This window comes from Danio rerio, chromosome 1 (genome assembly GCF_049306965.1).
Source record: "Danio rerio strain Tuebingen ecotype United States chromosome 1, GRCz12tu, whole genome shotgun sequence".
Classification (NCBI taxonomy): Eukaryota; Metazoa; Chordata; class Actinopteri; order Cypriniformes; family Danionidae; genus Danio; species Danio rerio.
Genome location: NC_133176.1, coordinates 20,883,831 through 20,905,000, shown reverse-complemented (window position 1 = coordinate 20,905,000; position 21,170 = coordinate 20,883,831). Strand labels below are relative to the sequence as shown.

At 32.2% G+C, this 21,170-nt stretch overlaps 1 protein-coding gene across 6 annotated transcripts in view; it reads left to right on the top strand.

Annotated features, from left to right (window-relative positions):
- The window catches only part of rbm47 (RNA binding motif protein 47), a 49,622-nt gene that overhangs the window by 5,005 nt on the left and 23,447 nt on the right, over positions 1 to 21,170 (top strand). For 3 of the 6 annotated variants that reach the window (NM_001114686.2, XM_005168361.6, XM_005168359.6), the window contains 1 exon segment: positions 9,152 to 9,277. The exons of the other annotated variants lie outside the window; for them this stretch is intronic. The gene's annotated coding sequence lies outside the window, so the exon portion shown is untranslated. 6 annotated transcript variants of the gene reach the window in all.

The following is a 21,170-nucleotide window of genomic DNA, read 5'->3' as shown; positions in this document are numbered from 1 at the left end:
ATAGCCCCCGTCCATTGAACTCGACAAACTGGACAAAAGCAGCATTGGTGTGTGAATGAATAATACTGTTATATAGTATGTATTTTTTAATTGCATTAGCAGTGCACCACTCCTGTTTTGATGCGGTAGTATGGAATGAAGGGCAAGAGAACGTGACGCTCTCTAGAAGTGAGTGTCTTTTTTAAAAGTAACTGTTTAAAACATCTCATCGTTCCTGCATTGGTACAGGACACTCACAGACTCATGATGTTGCTTTTCTGTAAGTACATGCTGTTCTTTCAGTGAAGACCTTCACCGTTGAGCTTTTCAAACAGAAAAACATTGTACAAAAATGATGTAGTTTTCTCATATCCAGTTGTGGAAAGAGTACTGACAAGTAAAAGTACTATTACTTGTCAAAGAATCTAGCACAAGTTGACAAAAATGTCTTTCTAAATACTATTTCAATGAGCTATATGCATAGCTAGTGTATTTCAGCCAATGATGAACTTTCAGTGACAGCTTTATGTGACTATTTTCAATTTCATAAGGTTCCTTTTACTACATAGATGTTTGTAAAGTAATTAAAATATAATCAGTTAAATATACTTGAGCATCCATTTGGTTATTAAAGCGTAAAAGAGGCGAAAGACCGTTTAAACACATGTGGCATCATTAGCAGCAGGCTAGTGCAGAAATTCCATCGAAAATACTGGGGTAAAATTAATAAAGACATGGCGTGAAAAAATATAATTTAATGCTATGTTTCTTGTTTGGTCTGAGACCCTCGTTATATCGTATTTCAGCCAGGCAGTGAAGATTGTGTGTGTGTGTTTTTTTTTTTTTTTTTTATCAGATCTTAAACGTAGCAATTTTGTATGGGATGACAATTCACTGGTAGCCCTGTGGCTGGCTGGCTGACTGAAATTAAAAGTCTGTGTGCATATACCCTATTTCCAGCCCATTTCATATAATTCTTTTATGTAGCCTCAACACAAATCGATTAAGTTAACTTTTTAATTCAGTTACATGATGCAGGATTTAGGTCAAATTTGTAAAGCGCTTAACAAAAGACTTCTCACTGTGTGATTCACATGTTAATATGTATTATTATGTGTATAACTAGCTATTTGGAATTCATATGATTTGTATTCATTAAAGAATCTGTTTTTATTGCAAAGTTGTTGTTTATTACTAACTATTGTAAGTGCACAGTTAACAAACTATTTACTGCTTCTCTACACATACAGTGTAGAAAAATGTTTTGTTTTACTTTAGGTAAACCATTAATAGTGTGTTTTCCCATTAGTATATATGTGTATCCTTACCATTTGCCATTTTTATGCTGCTTGAATAGCATTAAATTTGTAAAATAGTAAATTTTTTACAGTAGGTATACCATTAAATCACCAAAGAAGGCCTCTTTTTCCATTAAAACAAATTCATTTTTTCACTGTAGATATATCATTAATACAGCAAAAAAGGCCTAATTTTTACAGTAGGTGTCCCATTAAAACACAGAATATGTCTGTTTTTTTATTGTAGGTATACTATTAAAACTGAATATTTCCGCTTTTTTACCATTGGTATACCCTTAAAAACACAGAAATGAAACATTTTTTTAATATGGAAAGCCCTTAAATTACTATAAAATATTTAGCTTTTTTACAGCTTTTTAGCTTTGTTTAACCATCAAAAAACTGATATATATATATATATATATATATATATATATATATATATATATATATATATATATATATATATATATATATATATATATATATATATATATATTTTTTTTTTTTTTTTTTTTTTTTTATGTGGACACTGTTAATTAACAGAAGTTTTCCGTTTTTATTTTATGGTAAACAATCTGTGTAATAAGCTGCAAGTACATTTTCCTATTTTTTTAGAGTATATGAAATAAGTTGAACCGTTTTTATCAAATTTTGTGCCAGTTATTTTAAAGTTTATTATTGTAAATGTCAGACATGATGTTGATTGTAGAAGTTTTGTTGTTTAGTGAACTGTTTTAGTTTCCTATTTGATCATCCTTTTGTTGTGTTGGGGCTGAAAACATCCACTGATTTGAAAACACCTGCTTTATTCACATTTTTTGCATAAATCTGTTAATCAACCCCAGTCCTCATCCAAACTACTAAATTAAATAAAAAATGACAGGATCTCAACTCTTTAATTGCCAAATTTATAAATGATATCACTGATTTGGTGAAAAAAACACACAAAAGGACGTATTTCCAATATGAAAAGTAATTGTGGACTGGATTTCTTTTTTAACTTTTTACACAACATGAACTTTTAGATGCATTGTTAGATTTTTATCTAACAATCTAATGTTTTTATCTAATGTTGCCCCATTAACCTCCATTATAGCCACATTTGATAGTGCATAAATATATTATACACAGTCTTTGTTTTTATTTACTTCATGTAGTTCTGAGAGCAAGGGTCACATGGTGGCACAGTGGGTAGCTTGATCGCTTCACAGCAAGAAGTACACTGATTCGAGCCTCGGCTGGATCAGTTGCCATTTCTGTGTGGAGTTCTCTCCATGTTTGGGTGGGTTTCCTCCTGGTGCTCCGGTTTTCCCCACAAGTGCAAATACATGTGCTATAGGAGAATTGAGTAAATCAAATTGTCTGTAGTGTATGTGTGTGAACGAGTGTGTATGGATGTTTCCCAGTGATGGGTTGCAGCTGGAAGGGCATCCGCTGCGTAAACAAAATGCTAGATAGGTTGGCAGTTCATTCCGCTGTGGTGACCCCAGATTAATAAATGGACTAAGCTGAAAAAAAATAAATAAATGATTGAGTTCTGAGAGCTAAGGTGCATACTTTGATTTTCTCAGTCACATCAAGGTAAGTGCGTAAAGGTCACTCTCACACACATACACAGACTTTAATTTGCTGTTATACTCCATATGAAATCCAGAAACTATGCTTTTTTTTTTTTTTGCACAGGCCTATCTAAAGGGTTAATGGTGCCAACTGATGATTAGTAAAAATGTGACCTTCTCCCAACAGGGAAAACCACCAACAATCAAAAATGCATGATTATATGGTGTCACGGTTTTGTAATCAAAAAAAATGTGGTTATAATGGAAGTAAATGGGGCAAAAACAGCCACCAACAGTAAATGAGGGAGAAAAATGAAATGAATCAAAAACAATGCATCAAAGACAATGCTGTTTTACGTGTCCAAGACTTTGATAAAAGATAAAAACAAATCCAGTTCACATTTTACATTAAAAATACGGCATTTTGTGTGAGTTTTTTTACTAAATCTGTGACATAATTTATGAATTTGCCAATTAAAGAGTTCAAATCTTGTTTTTTCTAAGCAATTTAGTAGTTTTGATCAGGACTGAGGTTGATCAACAGATTTATGCAAAAATGTAAAAAAATATATTGATCTGATGCAGTTTTACAGCAGTTTAATTCAGTGGATGTTTTTATCCAGAACATAACAAAAGGGTAGTAAATTTGCCCAGAGTGTCTCTTTTGAGTTTTTTTTTTTTTTTTTTTTTTTTTTTGAGCATTTTCTCAACCAAAAATCATTCAGTTAGCTGAAACAGAAAAATTTGTGGCCAAAATAGGACACAAAATAAGCCCAGAGTGGATGAACACATCTCCAACAGCACATAAGGGTTAAGAATACTTGTGCAATAGTGCAGTAAAAGTACAACATTTACCAATGCATTATTAAAAGCGTTGCTTGTTAACATGTTAATGGACTGTGAGTTAACTAGAGTTAACAATGAACGACTTTATATTCATTAAGTAACGTTATCAAATATGAATAAATACTGTAATAAATGTATTGAAAATTGTTTGATCATAAATACATTAAATAACATTAACTTATGGAAACTTACTGTAAACTGTTACTGTTACTAATAAAGTGAAAAATATAAACATACAATATAAAAAAGATGTAACATAGGGCAAAATACACTATAGCAATGGATAAACTGCATGAGCGTTACTTTGTTTTATTTTAGCATTACTTAAGACAGTAATTCAGACCTTTTACATTACTAATTTTATCAGTCATGACCTAAATGTGATTTTCATTCACAATAATAAACCTTAAAATTCAGCATTAATATATTACAATTTCACATTTGACATCAGTTATGAGCCCTCAATTAAAGGATCTCTTAAATCAGAATTACTTTGAATGAGTCTATAAATTGAGTGAATCGTTAACTGGACACAAATGGGTCGTTTGAATCAGTGAGTCATTAACTGTAGACTCCTTTGAATCATGAGATTGTTGATCGCTTGAACAGACACCATCAGATCTGTCTAATTCACAAATTAATTGTTTAGTGCGATTTGTGAATTGAGTTAACAGGTCAAATGACCAGTTTCATTTTATTCACTAATTAGACACTGTAGTTGTGTCAGATCACAATTTCTCCAGTTCAAAGTAATTTTTCACTACATTTATGATTGTTTTTATGGTATGGGGTTTAGTAAAGTAAACTTTTCCTAGCAATACTTATAATAATACTGTTTAATATGTTAAAACAGTAAATGTCCTATTATACATCCTATTATTACATCCTATTAAATGTCCTTTTAAGTAAATGTTGAATTATAAACATTGACACCAGTGAGGTAGAATGTAAATGTCCCCGTAATATAAATATATATATATATATATATATATATATATATATATATATATATATATATATATATATATATATATATATATATATATATATATATATATATATATATAAAATAWAATATAATTATATATATATATAAACTATATAGTAAAAAACTTTTTTAGGATTCTTTGATAAATTTAAAGGTCAAAAGTTCAATATTCATTTTGAATTTACACTACCAGTTAAAAGTTTGGGGTCAGTTTTTTTTAAAGGAGTCCTGTTCATCAAAAATTATTAAATTGTTAAATATTCATAAAAAACTGCTTTCTTATTGTATGTAGTTTCAAATTAAATTATTACTCCAGTCATGATTGCTTTTATTACTATCATCGTTAATAATAATCATAATAATAATTAATATTAGAGTGATTTCTGAAGGAACACGTGACTCTCAAGACTAGAGTAATGAAGCTGAAAATTCATCTTTAAAATCACTGGAATAAATTATTAAATTAAATCATAAACTACTTTTAAACAGTTCTTTTATAGTGCAGTAAAATTTAATTATTTTTACTATGTGTAATTTATTTTTGATTAAATACTGTAAATGCAATTTTGGTAAGCAGGAGAAGCTTATTTTAAAACATTTAAAAATCCTACTGACCTCAAACTTTTGACCGATAGTGTAAATCTTCTTTAGCAGATGTCCATATGTTTAAAAAAACATATCTGTTGAAAAAATTCAGGTACATTCAAGATTAAAAAAAAAAATGTAGTAAAGTAAACCTTTCTTAGCAATGCTCAAATAAGACACACATACTTAAAAAAAACACTGAAAAAAAACCTGATTCACAAGTGTTTTCTGCTTATTTATGGTTGTGAATTGCTTTATTGGATCTTGATCTCTGCTCTGTTGACTTTTAATGTTGAAAACTCAAATTTCTAGAGTTCAACAAAGTGACTTTTATTGAAATTTGTAGTTTGAAATAATATAAAGTATGATAATATATAGAGAAATAACATTAAATGTTTTGACAGTTTAGGTTTTTGTGGTGTAATATACAGAAAATATATCACTTTAAACTATTAAAAATCTTAATAAAAAGTCACCTTTTCAGACTTTTCAGGGTTAAAAGTGGTTGGAAGAAAGTTTAAGGTCCAATAATGCAATTAAAAAGCAAAAATAAAAACACAAATCACAAAATAGTGAAAACTGCTAATTTACAAATATTTCTACAGTGTACAGTAAAAAGAATGAACTATCCACCACTGACATCAACCAAAGGTTTTGTTCTTGTTTTTTAGGCCATTCTGCTTTGTAGCTCTACCAACAGCACAATCTAATTAGTCTAAAATCACGCCGAGTATTACAGTTCAACATGGCTCTTCCGCATCTGGAGATATTTAAAGCTCAGTCTTTCCAGCGCAGTCACCATCAGATGACCTTGACTCAGAGTCAGATCTACTGTAAGGGCAGACGTGTTACTAGCACAGAGCACATGTCTGTTTGCGTGCCTGTGTGTGTGTGTGTGTGTCTTTAGCCTATTCATGTTTTCCTACAGTGTTGAGGTAAACCTGATTTTCCAGTTACCTTTACCTGCAATGTGTGACGCAATGTGTGCAAAACTAAAACACACTTACAGTCTAACTTTATCCCCCCAAAACACACAAACGCATCTTCTATCCTTGTCCCTTGAGGATGTATATTTATTACGTCTCATTCATAATTACCTACTGTAATATTCCGTTTCTCGATTTCTATGACAAACAAACCCTCTCCTTCCTCCATCTTGAAGAACGACTCAAGGAGAGAAGGTTTATAGTGTAAAATGGACACTGATAAGGGTATAAAAGCAGACTTTGCACCCTCTCAAGGCTTGTTGACTCTCTACACAGCCTCACCCTGTTAAATGGCCTACCCACAATGCAGCGGGTTTTATAATGTTGCCAATGATTAAAAAGATAATCTCCGATGGTGCTATTTTAGATCTCAAGGTTGTGTTTTGAGCAAGTTGTGGAGAGAAAAAAGTTTTTGAAATGTTTGAGACCGTTGAAGGATCCATCAAACTGGTTTGCCACCCTTTTTGTGTGCATGTATGTGTGTGTTTGTTTTGTGTGGCTATTAGGGATTCTTGTGATCAGTCAACCGTCTAGGACAAAATATTGTTTTGGCTCTTAAGTGCACCGTCATTTCCTGTATATATGCAACCCCCCCTCGTTGCACTTCTGTATTCCCACCCCTATGAGGTTTAGTAGATCTAGCTGAACATGTAACAAGTGACCATCATCATATGACAGAAAACTGACTCTGCAGAAAAATGTAATCGGGTAGTTGATAAATAACACGTCCGTGAACTTTGTGTTTTCAACATTTCAAGACTCGGTATGTGGGTTATGGAGGAAAGTGCTGCTTTGTAGCATGATTTAAAGGGATACACTACCAGTCTAATGAACTGGGTTGGTGGTTTTTAAACAAAGTTTCTTATGCTTAAAGAGGCTGCGAAGACTGTAAAAAATTTTGGGTTCCACAGTCCACACAATTGATTTGAGGAAGGAATTAAGTCAACTTATTAGTTTTTACACATTTAAGCAGATTGAACATTAAATAATGAAGTTGTTTCACCAATAAACTTATGAATTGTGTTGTTTTAGCTCAGTTTTAATAATAATCCTTTTTTAGATGTGCTTTTATTTGTTTCAGTGAAATATAATATTGTGAAACTGATCATTTAACGATGAATTTGTCCTCGGAATCACACTTTACTATTATCACAATAGAAAACAGCAGAGGAAACCTTTTTTTTTTTGTTCTAGGATTCTTTGATTCTTGTAATTTTTTGAAAGCTTTAAATTGAATTACATTTTAATTCAAAATCCTCTGTAACAGATGATATATAAATATATATATATATATATATATATATATATATATATATATATATATATATATATATATATATATATATATATATATATATATATATATATATATATATATATATATATTTAAAGATACAGTCTATAGTAAATGCAATGTATTAGCATATTAGAATAAGTCAAATTGGTCCAAAATTTGTATTTTGGTGCATCCTTATTTATTATTGCCATTTTCCAAAGACATCAGTGTGCATTTTACAAAGCCTGATTTTTGTTTTTTTATTTTTTGCTAGTAAATCTGTTTATTAAAATGCTGTTATTAAAATAAAAATGCTTTTTTCGAGATATTTTGTTTCTAATCCAAATATATAATTGCATTTTCTCATCAATCAAAACATATTGTCTTGTTTTAAGAAATAATATGTACACAATTAAGTTTTTCCTTAAAACAAGCAAAATAAACATGACAATAAGGTAAGCAAACTGATCTTGTTTTTCCTTTTGACATGAGATTATTTAGTTTACAACATTGGCAGATCATTTTGCTGTTTTAAGGAAAAACTAGCTTCATTTTGACATTATTTATTGTCTAGAAAATGGTTCTTGATTTAAGCAGTTGGATTTTCGGAAATATTTAAAGAATTTAGATATTTGGACTAGAAACAAGACATTACATATATAAGAAAAGCATTATTTTGCTGTGTACCGAATGCAATATTTTATCGAATACACTCAAAAAAGGATGTTTGCTGTTTGTTCAAACTGTTTATTAACAACAGCTGAAACAGCACAACTCTTTAGTTTTTTTTGGGGGGGGGGGACAACTTAATTGTTTTATGTTCAATCCACTTGAATGTTTACAAACTAATAAGGTAACTTAATTCTTTCCGGTTGTCCCAACACAAATCGATTGTGAGGATCCCAGCTTTTTTACTCCTTGCTTTGGATAACTATTTTCCTGTCTATCCTTCAATAAGCATGTTTCTAGCATTGTCATAAAACTGAAAACGTGCACATACAAATGTTTTTACAGTGTCCAACTTCTGTAAACTATTCAATAGTCAACTTCAATGTAACGTCAACATGGTTGAAAAAGTGGTCTCTACTATATGACAAATATTTAGTTTTTGCAAATCAAGTGCACACCCACAAACCCACACCCATCTGCGAATCAATTATTTCCACCTTTTCCAAGTAACTAAAGCACAATAAAACACATGGTAAACGTGTGACTGCCTGCTTCTTAAGGAACGGGAATGAGAAGATTTCATGAACTGTCTGAAAAGAGTTAAAATTAGGTTGAGCAGTTCAAATGAAGGAAATTGATTTCAGGTCAGGCTTGAATAATTTCCAGCCAATTGCCACCTAAAACAAACTTTCTGCTCGGTCAATGGACAAACCGCATTCACAGCTCACCGCACACAGTTTGCTCCCAGAAAAAAAATTGAACGAGAGAGAAGGGTTTTTGGGTGTGACAAGTAAAAGGAAGAAAGAAAGAAATATAGGAGAGAGAGAGAGAGAGAGAGAGAGAGAGAGAGAGAGAGAGAGGTTTAGGAGGGGGCACCTTTGCACCGCCCCACCCCTCACATGCATTGAGTAAACACTCTTTTACCAACTGCACCTCCAATCACACACTCCTCTGCCCCACAGACGGTGTGTGTGCGAGCAGACTCCAGACAGACTGAAGAGAAGGCCTGAGTGTGTGAGTGACTGTGTGTGAGTGAAACAACATCACACCCCCCACTCGGACACCCATTCATCCACCTGAAACGCCAGGTAAAACTCTTTGTTGTCATTTTTTCTGTAACTGCTAGCATTTTGCTAGTTCAAATAGTCAGTGTTGTACTTGTGCATTCTTTGTAACGTTGACCTTCATGACCTTCAGTAGTACTCTAAAAGTCAAGCTTTGTGTAATGTAGATTGTGTCTAAAATGCTTTACAAAGAGGATCAGGAAAAGTCAGATAATAATATTTCATTTTTGAGGGACAAATCAATACATCAAACAGAAATGTGTGGCTACAGCTAGTTACTGTTATAGTGAATATTGTTAGCATTTGTGTTTTTTTTTGACTGGTGTGTGTATATGTGGTGTAAAATGTAATTGTGTGTGTTGACTGTTGGTCTTTGGACTTGACTTCTTCAGTCTTGTGTTTGCTGATAGGGTGGGCCCAGACCTGAGTGTGCTTCTGTTATCAGAACGCTTGTCACATTTCTTGGGTTGGGGGAAATAGTATTTTGATTCCCTATAGATTTCTCACATCAATAGAAAGTGATGAGACATCAGCGTTGTGCTTACTTGAGGCATTTTTCGAGCAGATTTGTGTGTTTGTGTCAGCACATTGTGATTGATCAGACCTCGTCACATTGTGTTGCGGTAAGTAGATTAAACTGGATTGAGGAGTGCAATAGGTGAGATAAGAAACCTCAAGATGTCGTCAGCGTTTATGGTTCAACCTCTTCACTCTTATGTAGTCTCTTTAGTGAAAATAAAGCAAAGTACTTTAGCTTATTGTCAGGTTTGTGTGGGATTTGTTCAGTTGAATCTCTTTGTGTGTACAGTATATGAAAAAACGATGAATATGTGGTGTTTTTAATTGTGGGGTTTCACTTAACCGTAAGGATTTTTAGCTTTCTAACTTCCTTCTTCCTGTTTTGTTATTAATAGTTAGCAGTGTTGGCTTTTTAACTAAAACCAAAACTATTACAAATGTCAAGTGGTATTAAGTTGAAGATAAAAAGTTATGTTCAAAATTTGTTGAAAAGGTAAAATCAAAAATTATAAATGATTTTCTGCCAACTTAGTAAAAAGATTTAGCGCATAAATGACTAAAACTAAATAAAGCTATATAATATTTTTTAAATATTCTGATTACACAGCTATACCAAGTTTACTTTATGAGAATGATGGTATTAGTGTTATCTATCAGTCAGAAATTAGCTCATTTGTTTATTGGTGTGATACAAATAAGCTAAAAATAAATACTAAGGAAACTGAAGAGATGGTATTTGACCCAAAGTGTATAGGTGACCATCGTCAAGTGGTTGTACACGATCATCCTATTACTCAGTCAGAGACCTAAAAGTATTTGGGCATTTAAATTGAAAGTTCTTTTTCATGGAAAACACACATAGAGTGGGTTTGCTCTCGTTTACACAAGAGATTGTATTTTTTATGGAGGTTACGTCTTTTTGGAGTCAACAAGCCTATGATGTTGTTTTATAAAGCTGTTCTTGAAGGCATTGTCAGGTAGGGTATCACAGTGTGGTTTGGCAACCTATCTGTACAGTGTAAATCTAAGTTGATGCATCTCTTAAAGACAGGATGGAAAATTGTTGGGCACTATGAATATTTTAATCCTCAAGTTTTATAAGAGAATTGTGTCCTCGATCAAATTCTGAATGATCCAACTCATTCATTGTCTCAACATTATGAACTGCTGCCCTCTGGTAGAATATATAGAGTGCCTAAATGTAGGTTGAACCGATATAAGAAATCCTTTATACCAGTTTCAGTGAGTTTACTTAACAAGGATTTATCTTAATTAGAATTGTAATTATTGTATATTGTATTGTTTGTTTTTATGGAAAGTCTGCAGCAATATGGTGATGCCCATAACAAATTTCCTGTCAAGGACAATAAAGTTTAACTAACTAACTAACTAACTAACTAACTAACTAACTAACTAACTAACTAACTAACTAACTAACTAACTAACTAACTAACTAACTAACTAACTAACTAACTAACTAACACCAAATACATTTTCAAAGAAATACATATTAAAGATCAAATGATATAATGTATACAAAATTGAAACTAAAAGTGAACATATATATGAAACATATTCTTAATTAATAAAATCATTTATAAATAGCACAGATTGTTACATATTTTTATTTAACACCTGTTCAGAGTACACTGTTAAAATAGCTGTTAATAACAGGTTCCTTTTTCTGTGATTATCAGTTTTGGATGTTAGGATGTTTATTTACAGTTATAAATTGCATTTTATAACACTGATCTCTGCTCTGTCGACTTTTGAAGATGAAAATTCAACTCTGCAGGTTAACAATGAGACTTTCATTGACTTTTTAGTAGCTTAAAACAGTATATTGTATAATAAATTATATATCGAGAATTAAGATCCATAAAATAACAGAAAAAGTACTGGCAGTTCATCACCAGGTTTTTGCACTTTAGTTTACAATCAATCCACATATCAATATATCACTTCAAACTATTAAAAATAAACACATTTCACACTTTTCAACATCTAAAGTTGGAGGAAAAATCAAGGTCCCATAATGCAATTCAAAATCATAAATAAATGAAAAACAAAAAACAAAAGCATGCATGACAGAATATGAAAACCATTAATTTACGTGTACCATGCTTTTTGACAAATCGTGAGAACTGAATCATTGTGTGTGTTTTATATGAATGTCTTGATAAATGCTTTACTGTAGCTTGTTTTCATAGAGAATTGAAACTGAAGCTGACAGGAATTGAGAATGGCATTGGTTTGACGGTCTCTGTGTCCACACGTCTCTCGCTCCGTCTGCCATCGTTTGATGGTTGTGTTCTAAGCAAAACAAAAAACGTCAGATTTTCTTTGGTCTTGTTTTATGTTTCACAGTCTGTGCAGACATATATGAATTATATAAACGGTTTGCACCCCATTATGCATATTATGTACAGTTGAAGTCAGAATTATTAACTCCCCCCTAGAACTAAAATACTACAAATAAATACTAAAAAAATGAAAGCAAAATATTTTTTAAACTAATAAGATAAAAGACATGACTCACATTTAAATTAATCTGAAAATGCTATACCTGTATAATAAAATTGTAGTAACATTTTACAATAATAAGTTATTTATTTACTAAGATGAACTAAGAATGAACAATACTTGTAGTATTTATTAATCATAATTCAACATTTAGCAATGCATTATTAAATTCTGATTTGTGCTAACATTAGTTTATGCGCTGTGAGTTCACATGAACTAACAAAGAACTATCGTTCATTGCTTGTTAAAAGCATTAACTAATATTCACTACTGAAACCTTACAGAAAGTGTTATCTGGATTACAGATAAATTAAAATAAATAAAATAAAACAAACAGAAATCACTAAAGTTACAAATAATTCTGATTTTGTTTATCATCTGAAGTAAATCTATGCTCAGATATTTGTAAACGTCAGACATTTGTCCACTTCGGTCTAAGCAAAATGTTTGGCTGATTAACAGAAGTAGATCCCTCCTGTCACTTTTAAAATCATTCAACTGCTTTAACACTGCATAATGTATTTTTTTTTCTTTTTCTTACTACAATTAATATTCACATTTAAACCTCGACAGGTACTGGCTAATTGAAAAGTCATTATAGATTACATGCTACAGTGTTTACTGAGTCAGTGTGTTTTTAAATTGTATGTATGTGTTAACTTATAGAGGATTTTGGATTATCATTTAGAGAGAGTTAATGTTAATGATCTGCACAGGGATTATAAAGTGTCACAAAGGTCAGTGTTTGTCAGAGATGGGGTTTAATAATTATATAGCACCATTATACAGGTTTTTGCTCTGTCTCCGAGAAGAACGCAAGTCGCTGCACTTTTCAGTACATCATGTGAGTGGTTTCTTCAAATCTTTAAGACTCTCTTTAACAATAAACATTAACTCACTTAGATGATCTGTTCACAACGCAGTAAACTTTGACTTTTATTGCACTGGTCATCCTATATATGGATGCAGATTTAGAGCTGGTTTATTCTGGATATCTGAGAATCATGATTTTTTGTTTGTTTGTTGAGAATCAGTATCACAATTCTGAATAAGCAATTTAACAAACTATATAATAATAATAATTTAGAGGTTCTGACAAAATTTTCATTACTATAATTTTTTAGATAATATATTACGGGATAATAAAAAAAACATCTTGATCTGGAAGAATGATTAATTAGCAGTTGAATCAGTATTTTTTAAGAATCTCTTGAATTAATTATTCAAAGATAATAAAATTTTAAGGGCTGCTTGATGCCACCTATTGTTCTAATAATGTAATTGCTGCTTACTTCATTTAAAGCATCAAACTGCTTTAAAAGCATGATTGTCACTGTAACAATTTGTTAAGATTTAGTACCAATACCAGTGAAAATACATGGTAACAATTTTTGGTATTAAAGCAAAACAGCGAGTCAAAATCGGGGCTAAAATCATGCAGTCGGCATAAAGCATCTGTGTCTTGAGGTCAACATGTTTAACGTGAGTTTTTTTGGGTGAAATTTGATTAAACAGAAATCTTGGGACTGATTATTTTAAGTCAATCACCTTAGCCTAAAGAAAAATATAAAGTAATGACTGCAGGAAAATAATGCAGTAAAAGTACACATTTTGTAAACTACTTAGAAAAGTACAATGCTTGAGTTACAGTAATTTAAGTATTTGTAATTTTCCTTTACACACACACTGCACTCACTATCAGCATTATTACATACGTGACCTAAAATAACAAACCCGCTATGTTTACATATATTCTATATTGTTAGTTTGCACAACTAAACTGCAAGAAACAGACACCTTAAATGGTTGGGGGTGGGGGTATCAGTAGAAGAGGCTCAGATGCTCCTCTCATTGCAACTTATGCTCACTCTGAAAACGTACCGTGGAGAGCTCCAAATCCCTGGAGCTATGTTTTATTGCAGTCTTTGTTTTCACAAATCCACCAAAGGTCGCTGTGTATGCTTTTTGAGACCTCAAATTTCTCTTGTGAGTGCCATTTGCGCCTGATGTTCTTTCGTAAGTCCACCAGAGGCCGCTGTTGACTGTTCAACTGACCCACCATCCTCCTTACCTAAACCCAACCAATAATGTTTTCAAAAGCGCCGATTGACCCCCACCCACCCCCTTTCCTAAACCCAACTGAAACTTTGTGTCTCAAGTCTTCCTATGTACATGGCGAACGACTGGACAAACTGGTAACAGTGGGAAAGCCGTACATACAGAGGTAACCGGTCAGCTGGTAAGCTTGAAAAGAAACACCATTATACCACTTCGTTTTAAAGAGGAAATGCAGCCATACTTCTGGCTACATAATTCGCCATCTCCAGAAATGTATATAGAGCAACATTTTCAGAATAAGCGTCGTCTCAGTGGTAGCTGAAGAGTGGATCTACAATCAAATTAGGACAACCCAGAATCAAAAAGCTTTTCCAAAAGTCAATGTAGTTAAGGTGGTAAAACTGAGCCAAGCCTTACTGTACTGCACAGGGTAAAAGCGGCTAATGTTTATTTCCCAACTAGTTTTATTCCCACTGTTGTCACAGAAACACAGAACCAACACACAGAAAAAACAATGCTTTTCAGAAAGACTGACGTTGCGACCTGGGTTTAATGCAGAATTGAATGTACTGTTGTGGTTTTCAAAGTTTTAATAAACTCATGCAAATCGTGATTACTTAGAGATAATATTGCATGGGAGTTTTAATCAATATCGAGACTTTTTAACTATTAGCTGATTGAAATCTTGCTGACGCCCCAACATACAAGAAGAGATAAAAACATGCAAACCCTTTTAGTCCTGAAAGGCTTATAACATTGAGAGTTGCAGGACTTTTGTGTGCATCTGAAGCCTTTTTTTTTCACTCTTTTGCTTGATCAATGGAGTGTATCGTGTTTGAAGAGCCCTTGACGTGCCTAAGAGCTTAGCATCTATACATAAACACAAATACACACACCAGGCTGATGACTTGATGGTCATCTGAAACCTCTGTTCATTTATTTAGAAAATGCTAAAGTGTCTTGAATATCCATCTTTCGTGATGACCAGGGTTTTAATCCTCAATTCTTGATAATGACATCAAACACTCGATTAATTTGACATTTTTTGTCTATTTCATCAAAAAAATCATTGTTTAAAATGTAATCAGCCATTTGATTTATTAAAATATTGAAAATTTCTTTGAAATTACTATATATGGATATATATTGAATTAATTATTAGACCCCCTGTTTATTTTTTTCCCCAATTTCTGTTTTACAGAGACAAGATTGTTTCAACACATTTCTAAACAGAAAAGTTTTAATAACTCATCTCTAATAAATGGTTTATTTTATTTTTGCCATGATGACAGTTAATAATATTTGACTAAATATTTTTCAATACACTTCTATACAGCTTAAAGTGACATTAAAAGGCTTAACTAGGTTAATTAGGTTAACTAGGCAGGTTAGGGTAATAAGGCAAGTTATTGTATAACGGCGGTTTGTTCTGTTGACTCTTAAAAAAAATTAGCTCAAAGGGGCTAATAATTTGACCTTAAAATGGTGTTTAAAAAATCTGTAACTTTTTATTCTAGCAGAAATAAAACAAATAAGACTTTCTCCAGAAGCATAAATATTATTAGACATACTGTAAAAATGTCCTTGCTCTGTTAAACATCAGTTGAAAAATAAAAAAAAAATTAAAATAATTCAAAGGGGGGCTAATAATTCTGAGTTCAACTGTATCTTGTTGTAGAAAGTTAATTTAAATTCTCTTTTTGTTCCAAATAAAACTTTGTAGCTTTAATCAAAACAACAATTCCCATAAAATGATCATTCATCCAAATAAAAAAAAATTGAGTTTCACATTTAAATATGTTGAGCCAATGAAAAATAAATCTGTCTTAAACAATATTCTTTAAAGGTTATCAGCACAGAAAACACTCATGTCCCATACACTGCATAACCCTGAGTGTTTTTGTTGTCAGCAGCCTGGCAGAATAAGCAGGTAGGGGCGTAGTACTGTCAGTTAACCTTTTTATTCTGATCTCAGAACATGATCAGCCTTTATCAGGACCATACCACCAAGGCGCTTCCTTTACACACTACCCTCGTTGATGGTGATGGTCAACATTTTATGAATAAATTAATTATTAGACCTAAATCACAGAAGCCACCTTAAACATAAACACACACGAACTGAATTTAAACTCTGAAAACTGAACTCCACTGTTTCAATTCATTATAATCTCCTACAGTTTGTGCAGCTGCATTGACACAATTTACATTGTAAAAGCGCTATAGAAATAAAGATGAATTGAATTGAACATAAAGTTTATAAAAAAATCAACCCATGTATTTTAACTAATATAACACATAAACTATCTCTAAACCATTTCCCATGATGCACCTGGCTATAGTGCTGTGGGCCAGGTCATAACTGTGTGAGTAGCCTTAAAATTTTACATTGGTCAAAACAAATATTATTTAGTTGAGCTCTTAATCAAAAACATTTATATTCAACTATGTTTTGAACTCATATATTACTTGGAAAAAAAGTAATATTAAACTGAAATGAATGATACAATTTTATTTGGATGAAGTACTGCTTGAAAGTTTATTTTGCTTTTGTTCAACTGAAGACTGAACGGACTAAGACTTCTGAATTCTTGTTAGCAACAATTTAAATGAAGATCTCCATCAATGAGTCTTCTCTATTGCACATTTTCCCCATTTATGTGAAATATCAATGCAGGTGTGCGTGTGTGTGTGTGTGTGTGTGTGTGTTTTGTGGTTTTCCTGCGTGTGTATTGTTCTTCTCCTCTACATTTCACTGTGTTCTTTCAGTGAGATGGAAGGAGTTTCACCCAAGAGATACTAATTGATCTGTCTGCACACAAAAGCCTTGTGTGTGTGTTCCTGTGTAGCTGTGTGTGTGAGTTTATAAAGCATGTGACGATTGTCACACATTGTCCTGTGTGTCGAGAAGTCAAAGATCAGATACTTCTGTCAATCAGTGTGTTAGATAATGAAAAACCATTATCTTGTGATCACGCACTTGCCAGGAAAAGGCCTCCTACATTCACACATCATCTATAACTTTATTATTTTAGACACTTGTTGTTTAGTAACAATTTAAAAGATTGAATCACTTGATCTAAAACAAAATGAATATAAAGCTATGGAAAAAAATGAAGAGACCGCTTGAACACTCTCAGTTTCTCTGGATTGACTGGATTTACGTGCACTGTAAATAAATTCCGTAATTTTATGTTTTTTTTCAGGCAGCTGGGATGCCGAAAAAACCCTGTTAAATAACGGCTGTTAAATTACAGAAATTTATCGTAGAATAATGGCTGTTAAATTACAGAAATGTACCGTAGAATAATGGCCGTGAAATTACAGAAATTTATCGTAGAATAATGGCTGTTAAATTACAAAAATGTACCGTAGAATAATGGCCGTGAAATTACAGAAATTTACCATAGAATAATGGCTGTTAAATTACAGAAATGTACCGTAGAATAATGGCCGTGAAATTATAAAAATTTACCATAGAATAATGGCTGTTAAATTACAAAAATTTACAGTAGAATAACAGCTGTTAAATTACAAAAATTTACTGTAGAATAAAGGCTGTTAAATTACAGAAATTCACCGTAGAATAACTGCCATTAAGTTACAGAAATTTACCATAGAATAATGGCTGTTGAATTACAAAAATTTAGCGTACAATAAAGACTGTTTAATTACAGAAATTTACCATAGAATAACAGCCGTTAAATTCCAAAAATTTACCATAGATTAATGGCTGTTAAATTACAGAAATTCACTGTAGAATAATGGCCATGAAATTACAGAAATTTACCATAGAATAATGGCTGTTAAATTACAGAAATTTACCGTAGAATAATCTCTGTTAAATTACAGAAATTTACCGTAGAATAATGGCTGTTAAATTACAGAAATTTACCGTAGAATAATGGCTGTTAAATTACAGAAATTTACCGTAGAATAACTGCCGTTAAATTACAGAAATTTACAGTGGAAAAATGGCTGTTAAATTACAGAAATTTACTGTAGAATATCAGCTGTTAAATTACAGAAATTTACCGTAGAATAATGGCTGGTAAATTACAGAAATTTACCATAGAATAATGGCTGTTAAATTACAGAAATTTACCGTAGAATAATGGCTGGTAAATTACAGAAATTTATCATAGAATAATGGCTGTTAATATACAGAAATTTACAGTAGAATAACTGCCGTTAAATTACAGAAATTTACAGTGGAAAAATGGCTGTTAAATTACAGAAATTTACAGTGGAAAAATGGCTGTTAAATTACAGAAATTTATTGTAGAATAACAGACGTTAAATTACAGAAATTTACCATAGAATAAAGGCTGTTAAATTACAGAAATTTACTGTAGAATAATGGCTGTTAAATTACAGAAATTTATGGATTTTTTCATATTATAATGAACCTGCATGAATATAAAGTACAATAACAATGTGTAGACATTTTGAATTCATATTTTTTAGTGTTTTTATATAAATTCCACTGTTCATTGTTAGTTCAAGTTAGCTCTGCTTATAATATTGGCTATTAGTAAATGTTGAAATCAGCAAAAGAACATTAACAATTTACATTAAATTTTTAACATTAGTTAACAACATTATTATCAACAAAGTAACAAGGAATAACTAATAAAAACTAATAAATCATTTATGTTCAACAGAGAAAAGCACATTTCTAAACATAATTGTTTTAATATCTTATTTATTTTATCTTTGCCATGATTACAGTAAATAATATTTTACATTATATTTTTCAAGACACTATACAGCTTAAAGTGACATTTTAATACAGTGAAATACCGTGAAAATGTCCTCGCTCTGGAATGTTCACATCATTTGGGAAATATTTAAAATAGAAAAAAATTCAAAAGGAGGCTAATAATTCTGACTTGCATATATGCATAATTAAATAGTTAATGTGAGCCAAACAATTGTGTGTATGTGCATAATTTTTGCTATAAAACACCTTATTTACTGCTTACTATTAGGTAATAATGGAGTAGTATAGGTTTAGGTATTGGCTAGGATTAGGGATGTAGAATATGATCATGCGGAAGATGTACTTTATAAGTAAAAAAACATTCAATGTCTTAACAATAGGCAGGTAATAAGCCAGTATTATATTAAGAATTGGTACTAAAATAAACTTCACTGAAGTATTTCGTACAAGAAAATGCTGTTTCTCAATGTCTATTGCCAAATTATTTTGTTCAGTGTATTACTTGACCGTTTTTTTGTAAATAATGTTGAAATTGATTAGCAATTTGTGAGAGATCATTTGTTTCTATAAATCTTTAACTATATTTACCTAAAAGTGCTCTTGTTTGTGATTCGCATTTTGAAATTCGGAAAAAGATTTTAAGATAAAAAAGTTGAAGTCTTGTTGAAATGAGCGAACGCTAAGAGTATGTGTGTGATTGTGTGTGTGTGTGTGTGTGTGTGTGTGTGTGTGTGTGTGTGTGTGTGTGTGTGTGTGTGTGTGTGTGTGTGAGTGTGTGTGAGTGTGTGTTAGTGAGAGAGAGAGAGAGAGAGAGAGAGAGAGAGAGAGAATCTGTACGTACAGCTAGTGATTTGTGCTAGTTAATCATCCACCTGCTGCTGCCTCAGGTTTCCTTGCACCAAGTGCGTGCGAACACACACACACACATACACACACGGAGACATGTAAAGGTCAACCATTGCCAAGCAGGTACAGTGAGATATGGAGAGCTGATGTTGGCTGGAAAGTAAATAATGTTTTTTTCTATACTCTCCATGGTTTATTTTCTCTCTCTTGCCACGGATTCTCACTTCCTGCTGTTTTCTGTATCTCTGTACGGAACAAGGAAACTTCCACAAAGTCTCACTTCCAGAAACACACGAGGGCTTAAAAGACTTTTCTCTCTGTCTTTTTGTTGTCCCTGGGGATTTGTCCTAATTACTGAATGAATAATTACAGTAAATTCATTAAACTGTATGGTGATTGATTAATTAATTAACAAGCACACACACGGGGAAGATGTCGCTGAAGCTAATAATTGAAAGTTCACATTTTAGAGTTAGCTAAATAGCTAATTTTTTACTATTAAGTCAGGGCTAATCACTTACTTTTGCCTGAGAGTATATATAGCAATATACTTGTAGGGCTGCACTTTATTTTGATGATCGTCTTTAGATGTTTATTCTGTCAACTAAAAGAGTAGCTTTTAAGCTGCATTTTAGCTAACTTTTCTTAGGTTATTAGCAGGGCTTGACATAAACATCCGCCAAATGCGGATAGATTTAGTTAGAAAGACACCCCCACTAGCTATTTTGGCTGGTTGAAAATGATTTTTGAATTGCCAGTTCTGGCTTGTCACTAAAGATTAGAATTTTAGTTCAAGACCGTTTGTCAATATGTGCGCAAATGTGATCTTAGAATTGATAAGCAGCACTACTCATACAGTGAGTGGTCAAGCAAGCAAAAGATAGCAGGTGAATACTGAATAAGAGGATGATCAGGAGCAAGGTGAGACTCAGGCAATTCTCACTCACTGACGACAGTGTGCTTAAAAAGTGTGCCGTGCCCAGTTACCTTGTGCGAAGCAACCGTGCAACACAACTGGTGCGATAATTTCTCTTTGAAATAGACTGGAAGAAAGTGGTGCTTGTGCACCCACAATCCTGCTACTTTCAAGAGGTCAAGATACCAGAAGCGGTTGCCGCTTTCGCTTTAACCATGTTTTGAATAGATTGTTGTCTGTTATGTGTTAACCGTGTACACGCAATTATCCTTTCATTATCGCACACTGAATGTTTTTCACCTACTGTTTTTGCTTACAGTTATTTCTAATAA